The sequence below is a fragment of the Rattus norvegicus genome, chromosome 1, assembly GCF_021556685.1.
Source record: "Rattus norvegicus strain SHRSP/BbbUtx chromosome 1, alternate assembly SHRSP_T2T, whole genome shotgun sequence".
NCBI classification, from domain to species: domain Eukaryota; kingdom Metazoa; phylum Chordata; class Mammalia; order Rodentia; family Muridae; genus Rattus; species Rattus norvegicus.
The window spans coordinates 92,372,086-92,385,713 of NC_141534.1; the positions used below are offsets into that span (position 1 = coordinate 92,372,086).

General features: G+C 43.2%; 1 long non-coding RNA gene across 25 annotated transcripts in view; it reads left to right on the top strand.

Moving 5' to 3' along the window:
* LOC102549342 (uncharacterized) overlaps positions 1–13,628 on the top strand; it is a 136,634-nt gene that overhangs the window by 109,696 nt on the left and 13,310 nt on the right. For 14 of the 25 annotated variants that reach the window (XR_015649977.1, XR_015649960.1, XR_015649998.1 and 11 more), the window contains one exon: positions 2,589–2,751. This is a non-coding gene — a long non-coding RNA (uncharacterized LOC102549342). Of the gene's footprint in view, positions 1–2,588; positions 6,276–10,200; positions 11,012–13,628 lie in introns of those variants that run through there. The other 11 variants (XR_015650018.1, XR_015649988.1, XR_015650009.1 and 8 more) reach the window with 5 other exon arrangements.

Here is a 13,628-nt window from a genome sequence, read left to right on the forward strand (position 1 = left end):
TGACAACGTATTCTCCTTATCCTCTCCCTTCCTGGTGTTTGTTTCAGCTCCCATCCTCCCTTTGAACAAGACCAATGGGACCCCTGTCTCCTGAAATGACCTGACTGTATCCTGGCCTTGGAACTTTCTTCATCACAGCGGGAAGCCCCGGGGTCCCCAGTGAGGACATTCTTCCTTTTGGGACACAGCCGGTTGCCCTCTCTTTGTAGTGTTGTCTGATGTCTATCAAGTTGTATTTACTCCCACAGAAAGGAACACAGGTTGCTCTTGCGGGATGCCAAGGGGCCATTTGACTCATGACTGACTTGAGAACTGTCCTGTTTGTATGTCATCTATATTGGGACTTTCTTGGACCTGCTCTTGGTATAAACAACGTCGCGCAGGCTTTTACTACAATTTAAACCTTAGGACGTTTGCTGAGGCAGTCTCCAGCTAGCTCATCTGTCTTACTCCACCTCCTATTGCCTGCAACCTGCCATGTGGTTGGCTCTGTACCTTTCTGCTCCATTGTGGTTCTGGTCTGTTTGCTTCTGTGTCTGCTTTTGATACCCTGCCTCTGTCTTCTTCTTCTGGGTCACTCTCTCTGCCCAGAAGTTGTGCCTTCTTCCTTTCTGTAGTCCCTGAGTGACTCACCACAAAAAAAAATGTTGCACCACAAAAGCCGTCAAAGTAGCAGCGGGCCCCTCCTCCTTGCCCCAGCTTGTGGCCATAGCAGTAAAATGTTCCACAGGCGCTTTCACCTCCTATCTTTAGCCTACAACCAAGACAGGAGCCGGAGGAGCTGTCCATGGTTGCCCACAGCCTTTCGGGCCTCAGCGAGCAGCTTCCGCTCAAGAGCTCTCCTTCACAGTGGCAACCCCTTTTCTGCCTCAAGGGGCTTGCCAGCATGAGGATCTGTCTTTCCTGAAACACCGCTGCAGGAGCTGTCCCGCAGGAGCTGTCCACAGTGGCAGCATCTCTTCTCCAGTGCGCGCGCGCGCGCACACACACACACACACACACACACACACACACACACACACACACACACATACACACACACAGAGGTAGCCCCACAGAGATAGCGCCTCAGCAAAAGCTGGTTGCAGTCAGGAAGGACTTCCCACCCTTAACGCATGGGCCCAATGCAGGGAAACGGGGTGAAAACAAGCCACCGATTTCTGAGCAGAAAACCCAATTCCTGTGCTTTCCACAAAAACCTACTAATCCCTGAGCGGGAAGCCCACCAATCCCTGAGCAGGAAAACCTACCAATCCCTGAGCAGGAAAACCTACCAATCCCTGAGCGGAAGCCCACCAATCCCTGAGCGGGAAGCCCACCAATCCCTGAGCGGGAAGCCCACCAATCCCTGAGCGGGAAGCCCACCAATCCCTGAGCAGGAAGTCCACCAATCTCTGACACATACAGCAGTTCCCTGCTCCCAGGAGCAGAAGGCAGCCATCCCTGGATTCATTTCTCCTCACCCTGGACCCTCAATAGATCTCTTTCATGGGATTTTCCGTTTGGTGTGACTACTGTTGGAAGAAGCAAAGAGGAGCGGGGCTGAGACTCCTGACCTCCTTGGCTCAGCTGGGATCCTCTCCTCTGGGAGCTGCGACACCTCCTGAGGTGGCGGCTTCTCAGAGCTGTGTCTCAGGATGCCCTTCCATCGGGATACCTTCTCCCCTCAGAGCTGTGTGGTTCCTGGGCTTCTGAGTTCCAGGATAGCCTTCCATGCAAGCAGAAACACACTTCCTGCCCAGATATTGGCCACTGTCTCATTCTTAAAACCAATCAGTAGCAAGACAGTCTCTGATGCAATTCTAGATTGGCAGGTGAGGAAGGACAAGTATTTACAAAATAGAAAACCTGGTGATAAGCCATAGAAATGATATTACCAAAGTCCCGGCAGCATTTTAGCTCTCTGCCAGTACAGAATTAACAATGGGAAACTCAGAACCACGCCTTCACACAGTGAAGAAAAGGCTACACAGGCAGACACCATCATAGCCTCTGTCCCAACGACAGACATGCAGATCCATTTGTCTCAGAAGGAGCGTCATGTTCTGAGCATGAAAGAGATGACATGTGTGTCCTGGGAAGGGTGGGGTCCCGCGATGAGAGGTCGGGTGGCCATGTCTGCAGGGGAAGGTTCAAGAAGACACCGTGTGAGTGTGGATGGAGCTGTGGCCTGCTCCTGCCCTGGCTACCCGCAATGAGAAGCTTCTGTAACTCTCCTGTTGCATTTGTCTGTGGAAGACCCTCGAAGGGAGGGGGGTGCACAGGGCCACTGACAGCACAGGCTGAGGAACCGGCAGCTGCAGGACATCAGGTAACCGGGAGGAACTGTTAGATCTGTGGAAACAGAGGCTGTAAACAGGCTCTTTCTCCACCTCCTTAGGCAGCACTGTGTTCATTTCAAGACTTCATGTGATGAGCGTTAGTGCGTCCTGATATGGCTTGTGGCACAAAGGCCCGGTGGGCCCAGCTGTTCCTGGAGCACTGGGCCAGTGCTGAGTACTGAAGTCTTGTCAAGCACTTGACGTCGATACTAATATTAATAAAACGATTTTATCCTAAGTGCTCCTTATGTTTGTTTTCCCGTACAGGAACAGGAATATTGGTGGGGGAAAGGACCAGCTTGATTCACCAATTGCCGGCTTTTGGGCATTTCCAGGGGACCTGACTGTCTGAGAATGGGGGCGCCAGTCACTTGGACACTCACAGACACCTGAGGCGGCTCTGCAAGATCAAACAGCTTGTTCCAGCGCTGTGAGTCCCGTGTGTGGCCCTCACACGACTATGCCCCACACTTTCTCAGTGACACTTCCGCACAGCTGGGGTTTGCATTCCAATTGCCATGACTGGTGCAACAGGAACGGCGCCCTGACTGTCAGCACAAACCCTTTCCCTGTAGGATGGTGGCCGGGACTCGAATCCCTTTCCAGCCGTGTAAGCTTGCTCTTTGGCTGGGAGTCAGTGAGAGACAGGCCCATGTGCTGCTGCTTCCAGTTTTACACCAGGACAGGCCTCTTGTGAGGACCTTGTTTGTCTTACTTTGGGTCTCATCGCTGTGAAGAGACACCATGACCAAGGCAATTCTCATAAAGGACAACCTTTACTTGGGGCTGGCTTACAGGTTCAGAGGTTCAGTCTGTTATCATCATGGTGGGAGCGTGGCAGTGTGCAGACCGGCCTGGTGCTGGTGGAGGAAGTGAGAGTACTCCGTCCTGATCCAAGGCAGCCAGGAGAGGAGACTGACACAGGGTGGTAAGAGTGGAGCGATCTGCATTCTTCTACACGCTGACCTCCAGTTGAGCCTTTTGTTGAAAATGTTATCTTTTTTTTCCACTGGATGGTTTTAGGTCCTTTGTCAAAGATCAAGTGTCCATAGGTGTGGTGGGTTTATTTCTGGATCTTCAGTTCTATTCCATTGGTCTATCTGCCTGTCTGTGTACCAATCCCATGCAGTTTTTATCACTATTGCTCTGTAATGCAGCTTGAGGTCGGGGATGATGATTCCCCCAGAAGTTCTTTTATTGTTGAGTATAGTTTTTGCTATCGTGGGTTTTTTGTTATTCCAAATGAATTGCAAATTGTTCTGTCTAACTCTATGAAGAATTGAGTTGGGATTTTGATGGGGATTGCATTGAATCTGTAGATTGCTTTTGGTAAAATGGCCATTTTTACAATATTAATCCTGCCAATCCATGAGCGTGGGATATCTTTCCATCTTCTGAGATCTTCAATTTCTTTCTTCAGAGACTTGAAGTTCTTGTCATACAGATCTTTCATTTGCTTAGTTAGAGTCACACCAAGATATTTTATGTTATTTGGGACTATTGTGAAGGGTGTCATTTCCCTAATTTCTTTTTTAGCCTGTTTAGCCTTTGAGTAGAGGAAGGCTACTGATTCGTTTGAGTTAATTTTATATTCAGCCACTTTGCTGACGTTGTTTATCAGCTTTAGTAGTTCTCTGGTGGAACTTTTTGGGTCACTTAAGTATACTATGATATCATCTGCAAATAGTGATATTTTGAGTTCTTCTTTTCCAATTTGTATCCCTTTGACCTTCTTTTCTCCTTGCTCTGGCTAGGACTTCGAGTACTATGCTGAATAAGTAGGTAGATAGTGGGCAGCCTTGTCTAGTCCCTGATTTTAGTGGGATTGCTTCAAGTTTCTCTCCATTTAGTTTGATGTTGCTACTGGTTTGCTGTATATCGCTTTTACTATGTTTAAGTATGGGCCTTGAATTCCTGATCTTTCCAAGACTTACCTTGAAGGGGTGTTGAATTTTGTCAAATGCTTTCTCACCACCTAATGAGATGATCATGTGGTTTTATTCTTTGAATTTGTTTATATAGCGGGTTACACTGATGGATTTCCATCTACTGATCCATCCCTGCATCCCTGGGATGAAGCTACTTGATCATGATGATCATTTTGATGTGTTCTTGGATTTGGTTTGTGAGAATTTTATTATTTTGAGTATATTCATAAGGGAAATTGGTCTGAAGTTCTCTTTCTTTGTTGGGTCTTTGTGTGGTTTGGATATAAGTGTAATTGTGGCTTCATGGAACAAATTGGATAGTGTTCTTTCTGTTTTTATTTTGTGGAATAGTTTGAAGAGTATTGGTATTAGGTCTTCTATGAAGGTCTGATAGAATTCTGCACCAAAACTCAATTCCAAGTGGATCAAGGACCTCCCATAAAACCAGACACACTGAAACTAACAGAAGAGAAGGTGGGGAAGAGCCTCAAAGACATGGACACAGGGGAAGTTTTCCTGAACAGAACACCAATGGCTTATCAAGAATCAACAAATGGGACTTCATAAAATTGCAAAGTTTCTGTAAGGCAAAGAACACTGTCACTGGGACTAAAAGGCAACCAACAGACTGGGAAAAGATCTTTACCAATCCTACATCTGATAGAGGGCTTTGGATATATCCAATATATACAAAAAACTTAAGAAGTTAGACTCCAGAGAGCCAAATAACCCTATTTTAAAAATGGGGTACAGAGCTAAACAAAGAATTCTCAACTGAGGAATAATGAATGGCCAAGAAGCACCTAAAGAAATGTTCAACATCCTTAGTCATCAGGGAAATGCAAATCAAAAATAATTCTGAGGTTCCACCTCACACCAGTGAGAATGGCTAAGATCAAAAACCTAGGTGACAGCAGATGCTGGCGAGGATGTGGAGAAAGAGGAACACTCCTCCATTGTTGGTGGGATTGCAAGCTGGTTCAACCACTCTGGAAATCAGTCTGGAGGTTCCTCAGAAAATTGGACATAGTACTTACCTGAGGCCTAGGTATACAACTCCTGGACATATACCCAAAAGACATTCCAACATATAACAAAGACACGTGCTCCGCTATGTTCATCACAGCCTTATTTATAATAGCCAGAATCTTCAAAGAACTCAGATGCCCTTCACCAGAGTAATGGATACAGAAAATGTGGTACATCTACACAATGGAGTACTACTCAGGTATCAAAAACAATGACGTCATGAAATTCTTAGGCAAATGGATGGAACCAGTAAATATCATCCTGAGTGAGGTAACCCAATCACAAAAGAACACACATGGTATGCACTCACTGATTAGTGGATATTAGCCCAAAAGCTAATATCCTGAGTTCAATTCCCAGCAACCACATGGTGGCTCACAGCCATCTGTAATGTGGATCCAATGCCCTCTTCTGGTGTGTCTGACGACAGCGACAGTGTACTCATATACATAAAATAAGTTATTTTTTAAAGATGTAAAACAGGATAGAAGAGGGCACTTTATCCCTTATAGTTTCATTGTAGTTGCTATCATGGAATTCATTACAATGGGTTAAAGAATGACCTCAGTTTTCTGTGCCATCTAAGAAAGATCAGAATAAAGCAGACTTAGGTCAGGAGAGACCTGAGAGGCGGAATGCTGGATTACAAGCGTTCACAATAGAGGAAGGAAAAAGTTTCTTCCTGGTAGGAAACAGGGCTTGACGGTGGCTGGAACTCCGCTCTCTGGTTGCCTGTGAGATGCCTGACAGCTCTTTCTGCCAAGGCCCCGCCAAAAGCAGAGCAGCAACAGCTGAATTTCAGACCGCCAGGCGGGGCGCCATCACTGCAGCATGAGATAACACAGCCAGCCCACGACTTGCAAGTTTCTGGTTTCTTTGCTTGATTTTTCTTTAAATGGCTTGTTTGTTTGTTTGTTTGATTGATTGATTGTTTGATTGATTGATTGATTTCCTAATAGCAGGACTAACTCAATATTAAAGGCCCCTTTATGGGAAATGTTTTGTTGTTATTTTCCCTAATAGTGAGAATTACCCATTAACAATGCTCCTTTCACAAGAGAAAAATTTAGGGTGATCTAAATTTCTAGTCCAAAACTAAAGACAATCAAGGCATAAATTACTAAGCCAATGCAGTTTAAATTTCCAAAGGCATTAGTCACATTTTATGGTTTTACCACTGGCTGATTGAAATACAGATACATTAGAAAAAAGGTTTGGTGAAATAAAGAGAATTTTCCCCTGTTGGGCATTACACATGCTCCTGAAAAAAAAAATAAAAAGAAGAAATTCTGTTAATTATCTAGGATATAAGAGGTTTACAGCAGATTTATCCACAAAAAGTACAAGTCAGAAGGGATCAATTACAAACTCTTAATGATTTTCAAAAATTGCTGGGAGATATTGGCTGGCTATGGCCCACAATGGCACTAAGTACTCAAGAACTAAGTCATTTACTACAAACCTTGCAAAGTAATTCAGACTTACGTAGTCCAAGCAAATGCTCAACGGAGGCTGAGAGAGAATTAGCTCTGTAGAAAGAGGTCCCAGGATGCTTGCACCCCAAGCTGGATTGGACTTTAGTTATTTTGCCCATCACACATTCTCCCACCTTAAGCAGAGAGAAGATAATATCTTAGGATGGATGGATTTTAGCACATAAACACACTAGAATATTAAAATCCTGTGGAGAAAATCTTTCTGATCTGAAAAGGAAAAATAAGAATTCGTCAATTGGGGTTGGGGATTTAGCTCAGTGGTAGAGCGCTTGCCTAGGAAGCGCAAGGCCCTGGGTTTGGTCCAAAAAAAAAAAAAAAAAAAAAAAAAAGAATTCGTCAATTAGCAAAAACCAGCCCAGCAGAGATTATGACACCTTGTACTGGTGCTGAAATGACCTAACTGTGGGAATCAGTGAGGACTGGCAAAGAGCTTGCAGTGATTTTTCAGAAGAAATTAACAACAAATGCCTCAGGAGCAAGCAGCTTCAGTTTATAAAAAGAACTAATTGGATTCTCACTTGTATAGTGAGAAGAATACCAATTTCTAAACCTCCTATATTTTATACAGATGTCAATAAATCAGAAATGGCAGGTTATAAGTCGGGAAATATAAGTAGTTCAGAACATATCTATTCCAAAAATCAGAACTATATGCTATCCTCATGGTTCTATTAGATTTTCCAGACTCTCTTTTTTTTTTTTTTTTTTTTTTGGTTCTTTTTTTCGGAGCTGGGGACTGAACCCAGGGCCTTGCGCTTCCTAGGCAAGCGCTCTACCACTGAGCTAATTCCCCAACCCCTTTCCAGAATCTCTTAATATAGCTACTGACTTTCAGTTTGCACAAAGAGGTTTTTTTTTTAACAAATAGAAACTGCTGAGCTGATTCAGAGCTAAATGGATTATTTATACACATACAGCATGCAATTCAAAACAGATCATCCATATATATATATATCCCACATCTGGTCTCACACAGGTTTGCTAGGAAACGAGGAGATAGGTCAATTACTAAGAGGAAATGTCTTAGAAGCTTGAAAACTTCATAAAACCCATCACATAAATAGTAAAAGTTTAAGGAAAAATCTCCTGTAACCATGTAACAAACCAAGAAAATTATAAAAATGAATGGTCCTGCCTACTCTATTTAGTCAAGCTCCATCCCCTGCTGGAAGTCACCTTAAAGGCACCCAAAGAAATGAGCGTTGGCAGACAGGTGTGCTTTACCTTTGCAGAATTTATCACACAGTTGATGCCTGCGGGGGGTTTCAATTGGCTTCAGCCTTGAGGTCTGAAAAGGCCGAATCTACCATTACACACTGATGAGAAGTGATGGCAAGCTTAAGGCTGCCTTACAGATCAAGACTGAGAATATTCTGGCACGGGTATCTCTTAAGGCTCAACACATTTTCAAATATTATAACAGGACATGTTACGGGTGTGCCTTACAATCCCAAAAGTCATGTAATAATAGGAAGGTCGAAAACCGCTTCAAAGGAAAAGCTCATGAACGGAGGGGAGGTTATGAGACTTCCAGAGACAGACTACCTAATGCTTCATTTACTTTAATTTTTTTTTCTTTTTTCTTTTTTTTTCGGAGCTGGGGACCGAACCCAGGGCCTTGTGCTCGCTAGGCAAGCGCTCTACCGCTGAGCTAAATCCCCAACCCCTACTTTAATTTTTTTAAAATATTAATGAGACAGGTAGCACACCTGCGTAAGAACACTGGCTTTTAGAAAGGACTGCTGAATCAAATCACCCTGTCGACCTCAGAATGGAAGTCAGGAAGTGTGCTGCACTGGCAAAGAAGATACGCTTTTGTTTCAAGAGGAAGCAAAACCCTATGAATTCTTCCGAAGTTATCAAAGGTTAGACTTGACGGTGGGAGAGCTCCTGAAAATCTTGGCTCCTAACATGAAAGATACAAAGAGAGAGACCCAGAAAAAACGACATAACAGATGAGATAAATGGCAGTCCCTCTTCTTGGGGATAGCTAAGACACCAGCTGAGACATGAATGTCTCTGGAGAAGTCAATGAATTTTTTTGGCTACCTGGTTCTTGTAACTCACATGCCACCCTTCCTTATTGCATGGATGGGGGTTTATATTACTGTTTGGTGATTTGTTCAAACAGACTTGTAAGACTGACAGATGCGTTTCATCTGCTTAGAGCAGAGAGTCGCCATTAGCTGATAATGTGCACACTGCACATTCCCTGCATGTGTTAATACAGGGATGTCTTTACAATGTTACGTTTAAAAGTCCATGTGCTTTCAGAGCAAACTGAAAAGACAATTCACTGAAGACAAAGCAGCTAGCCCCAGGGGATCCAGCCTCACGGACTGCCTCAAAACTTGGGTTTTCTCAAAAAATTGTATCCAGGACAGTTTCAAAGTGTCTAGCCTCAAACAATGCTTTCTCAGTCATACCCTCCACTTCCCCATCCCACAGAGCCTGAACAGCAAGGGAAGCAGTCAGATCTCCCAAGACGTGACCAATATCAGTTTCTAGCCCTGTCCCCCCAAATGCTGTTGCCCCAGACTGCAGGAAGCAAATTTAAGAACATAACACCATCATTCCTGATAGGCGTGGTTAGTGACTTCCGGTCATTCAGTGGCTCATGGGTGTTTGTTGTTGTTCAGGAGGATTGGTTACAAGTTGCTATTTGTCAGGGTCAGGGAAGAAAAAAGAAATCAGGGACTTCTTTCTCTGTCTCACCTCCCCCTCATCCTTCTTTCCCTCCTATCTAGTGTAGGGGCTAAAAGGGGGGGGGGGTGAATCAGGACATAAAGAGATGAAAAGGGACAAAGATGGGGGGATGGATATTGTATCTCCTATCAATCTCCTATCAGACGAGAAAAGCAACAAATCTCAAATACTTTAGATTGATAGGAATTTTTGTATGATGATAAAAACTTAATGTTATGTTTGCTGCACCATACTTTTTATATGATTCAGCTCTTGTTTAACTTGTATGTGAATATTCAACTCCTTTCAAAATGTAATGCAAAGTTCTAGTCTTATGAAACTACTACGTAAAAGTGTTAACAATAATTAAGAAATACAAGTCAATAGTCATCTATAAACAATCGAGGGGTTGGGGATTTAGCTCAGTGGTAGAGCGCTTGCCTAGCAAGGGCAAGGCCCTGGGTTCGGTCCCCAGCTCCGAAAAATAGAAAAAAGAAAAAAAACAAAACAAAACAATCGAGTCTGTAGTTGTGTTAGGCACTAATTTAGTTAGTTACAGAAATAAGCTTTATTTAGCCCCTGTGTATGTTTTCAGTGTTAAGCAGAAAGTCAACAGTTAAGAACGAGCAATGTTTGCCTACTTAGACATAGTTTAGATAAATGGGTGGTCCTCAAACACGTCAGGGGTCTACAGAACACAATAGTTCAGATATTTATATAATAAAAGGCTTTTTTTGACAGAGAGAAACATCAGCTCCTGAAGCCCTCCGTTCTCCTCCAAAGAGGGTGATGGGTAGCGCAGAACCTCCACAAAGAGTTTGCTTCAAATGTAGCAAAGATGGACACTGGACGAAAGACCGCCCCTTAGCTCGACTGCTGACTGACTGCTCTCCCAACTGTGGGTAATCAGGAAACTGGAAGCTGGTTGTTCCCCTTTGCCAAGACAAAGTAGGACAGGCCATCAAAGTTCCTACTTCCCAGAGAAGTCTGTCAGACCTACTTGGCCTAGCGGTCAAAGATACATGCCCCACCAACATGGAGGACCCTTTGGTGACTGTAAAGGTGGCCATTAGTCCATGTCATTAGTACTTGAACTGCTTGCCCTGCCCTTCCTGTTTACTCAGATTAAATGTATCCTTCTCAGGTCTCTGATGGGGTTAAAGACTAGATGGTTACAGTCTTACAGTTTTCTGTGTTCTCAGATTCAAAAAAGAAAACTGACAAGAGAGATATGACGCTTCAGAGGCAAAGGTTGAGAGACAAAACTTTAAATAACTTAGGACCTAAGACAGTGTTTTAGGGTCTAAGAAGATGTCTTATGTGAAGCCGTAAGTGTGATAAGAAAGTGATTTAGGTAGAGAACCTTAAGCTCACCAAGATGGGATAGATACTTTTCCAAGGTTGCCAAATACAAACAGACTGGACACAGTAAATGTAGCATTTCCTTGATAGTTCTCATATTGTTCTTATTGTATATCATTTGTTAATGTTACAGATGAAGCAATTTCTTAGATTAAAAGCAGATGTTGGGATGACCTTCCTTTACATTGTATTAGGTTGTGTCTCTGTATTTCCTTTCATATTTTTCCTTAATTTATTTATTTATTCATTCGCTTTATATCCAAATTGCAGCCTGCCCCCTCGTGGCCTCTCCTCACACAGTCCCTCTTCCTCCCCCTCACTTCTCATGAGAGGGGAGGACCCCTGGGCATCGTCCCACCATGGCACATTATGTCACTATGGGACTAGGTTGTACTTGCCACTGAGGCCAGCTCAGTTAGGGGAATGGGATCCACAGGCAGGCAACAGATTCAGGCACAGCCCCAGCTACAGTTGTTGGGGAACAATATGCAGACCAAGCTTCACGTTTGCAGCATATGTACAGGGTGGGGGCTAGGTCCCGCCCATGCTCTCTTTTGGTTGGTGGTTCTATCTCAAGGGTCTAGGTTAGTTGAACCTGGTGGTCTTCCTGTGGAGTTCCTACCTCCTCTGAGTACTTGAAACCTTACCCCAACTCTTCCCCAAGATTCCCTGGGCTCCATCTAGTCTTTCACCCAAAGACAAAAAAATTCTAGCATCTTCTCAGCATCTCATGGAACCATCTCCAAAACTGACCATATACTCAGTCACAAAGCAAGCCCTGCCACAGACATAAGAAAATTGAAATGACCCTTTATATCTGGTCAGAACACCGTGGATTAAAGCTGGACTTCAACAATAGATACAACAGAAAGCCTACACACTCGTGGAAATTGAACAACTCCGCCAACCAATGATCACCGAGTCAGGGAAGAAATAAAGAAAATAAATACCTCCCCAAATACAATGAAAATGAAAGCACGACATAAACTTGTGGGATACTAGTGAAGCAGTGCTAGGAGGAAAGTTCATGGCACTAAGTGCCCTCATACTGAAATTAGAGAGTCCTCATACTAACAATTTAAAAGTAAGCTGAAAGCTCTAGAAAAAAATTAAGCAAACACACTCAAGAGGAGTAAACGGCAGAAAAGAATCAAACTCAGGGCTGAGATCTATTACAAACATAGAGAAAAATACAAACCATCAACCAAACCAAGAGCTGGTTCTTTGAGAAAATCAGCAAGATTTTTTTTTTTTTCCAGAGCTGGGGACCGAACCCAGGGCCTTGTGCTTGCTAGGCAAGCGCTCTACCACTGAACTAAATCCCCAACCCTAAGATTTTCAAACTAACTAAAAGGCAGAGAGGCAGTGTCCAAATCAATAAAATCAGACATGAAAAGGGAGTCATAACATGGCCACTGCGGAAATTCAAAGAATCATTAGATCTTACTTCAAAAGCCTGTACTCCACAAAATTTGAAAATTTGAATAAAATGGATGATTTTTCTAGACAGATAATCCTTACCAAAGTTAAATCAAGATCAAGTAAACTATCAAAATAGTCCTATGGGGGGAGGATGGGGAGGGGAACACCAATATATTAGGGGAGGGGGAGGAGCTAGGGGGATGTTGACCTGGAAACCGGGAAAGGGAATAACAATTGAAATGTAAATAAGAAATACTCAAGTTAATAAAGATAAAAAAAATAGTCCTATAACCCCTAAGGAAATAGAAGCAGTCATTAAAAATCTTCCAAACCAAAAGAGTCACTGGTCAGACAGTTTTACACAGAATTCGACCACACTTTCAAAGAAGAGCTGATACCAATACTCCTAAAACCATTGCACAAAATAGAAAAAGAATGAACATCACTAAATTCATTCTGTGAGGCCACAGCCACCCTGATACCTAAACCATACAAAAACCCAACTAAGAACGAGAACTTCAGACCAATTTCCCTTATAAACATTGATGCAAAAATTCTCAATAAAATACTCATAACCACACACAAAAAGCAAAGACCTCGTCCACTGTAATCAAGTAGGCTTCATCCCAGGAATGCAGGGGTGGTTCAGTGTACAAACATCTACCAATGTAACCCAACGTATAAGCAAACTGGAAGAATAAAAGCACGGGATCACATCATTAGATGCTGAAAAAGCTTTTTTAAAAAACAATCCAACACCCCTTTGTGTTAAAAGTCTTGGAGAGATCAGGGATACACAATAAAGGTAGCATTGAAAGAGCCAATAGCCAACCTCAAATTAAATGGAGACAAGAAAAGGCAGTCCACTCTCTCTTTACTTCTTCAGTGTGGTGCCTGCCGTCCTAGCCAGAGCAATCAGACAACTAAAGGAGATCAAGAGGATACTGATTGGAAAAGAAAGCATCACAGTATCGCTATTTGCAGATGATATGATCGTATACATAAGCAACCAAAAAAAAAAAAAATCTACCAGAGAACCCCTGCAGCTGATAAACACCTTCAGCGAAGTGGCTGGGTACAAAGGTAACTCAAGGGGTTGGGGATTTAGCTCAGTGGAAGAGTGCTTGCCTAGCGAGCGCAAGGCCCTGGGTTCGGTCCCCAGCTCCGGAAAAAAAAAAAGAAGAAAAGAAGAAGAAGAAAAAAAAAAAAAAACAAAGGTGACTCAAAGAAATCAGTAGCCCTTTTTATGCAAATGATAAATGGGCTAAGAAAAAAGATAGGGAGGCAACACTCTTCACAATAGCCACACGTGATATAAAATAACTTGGAGTGACTCTAACCAAGCAAGGGAAAGACCTGGAAGACAAGAACTTGAAGTCTCTGAA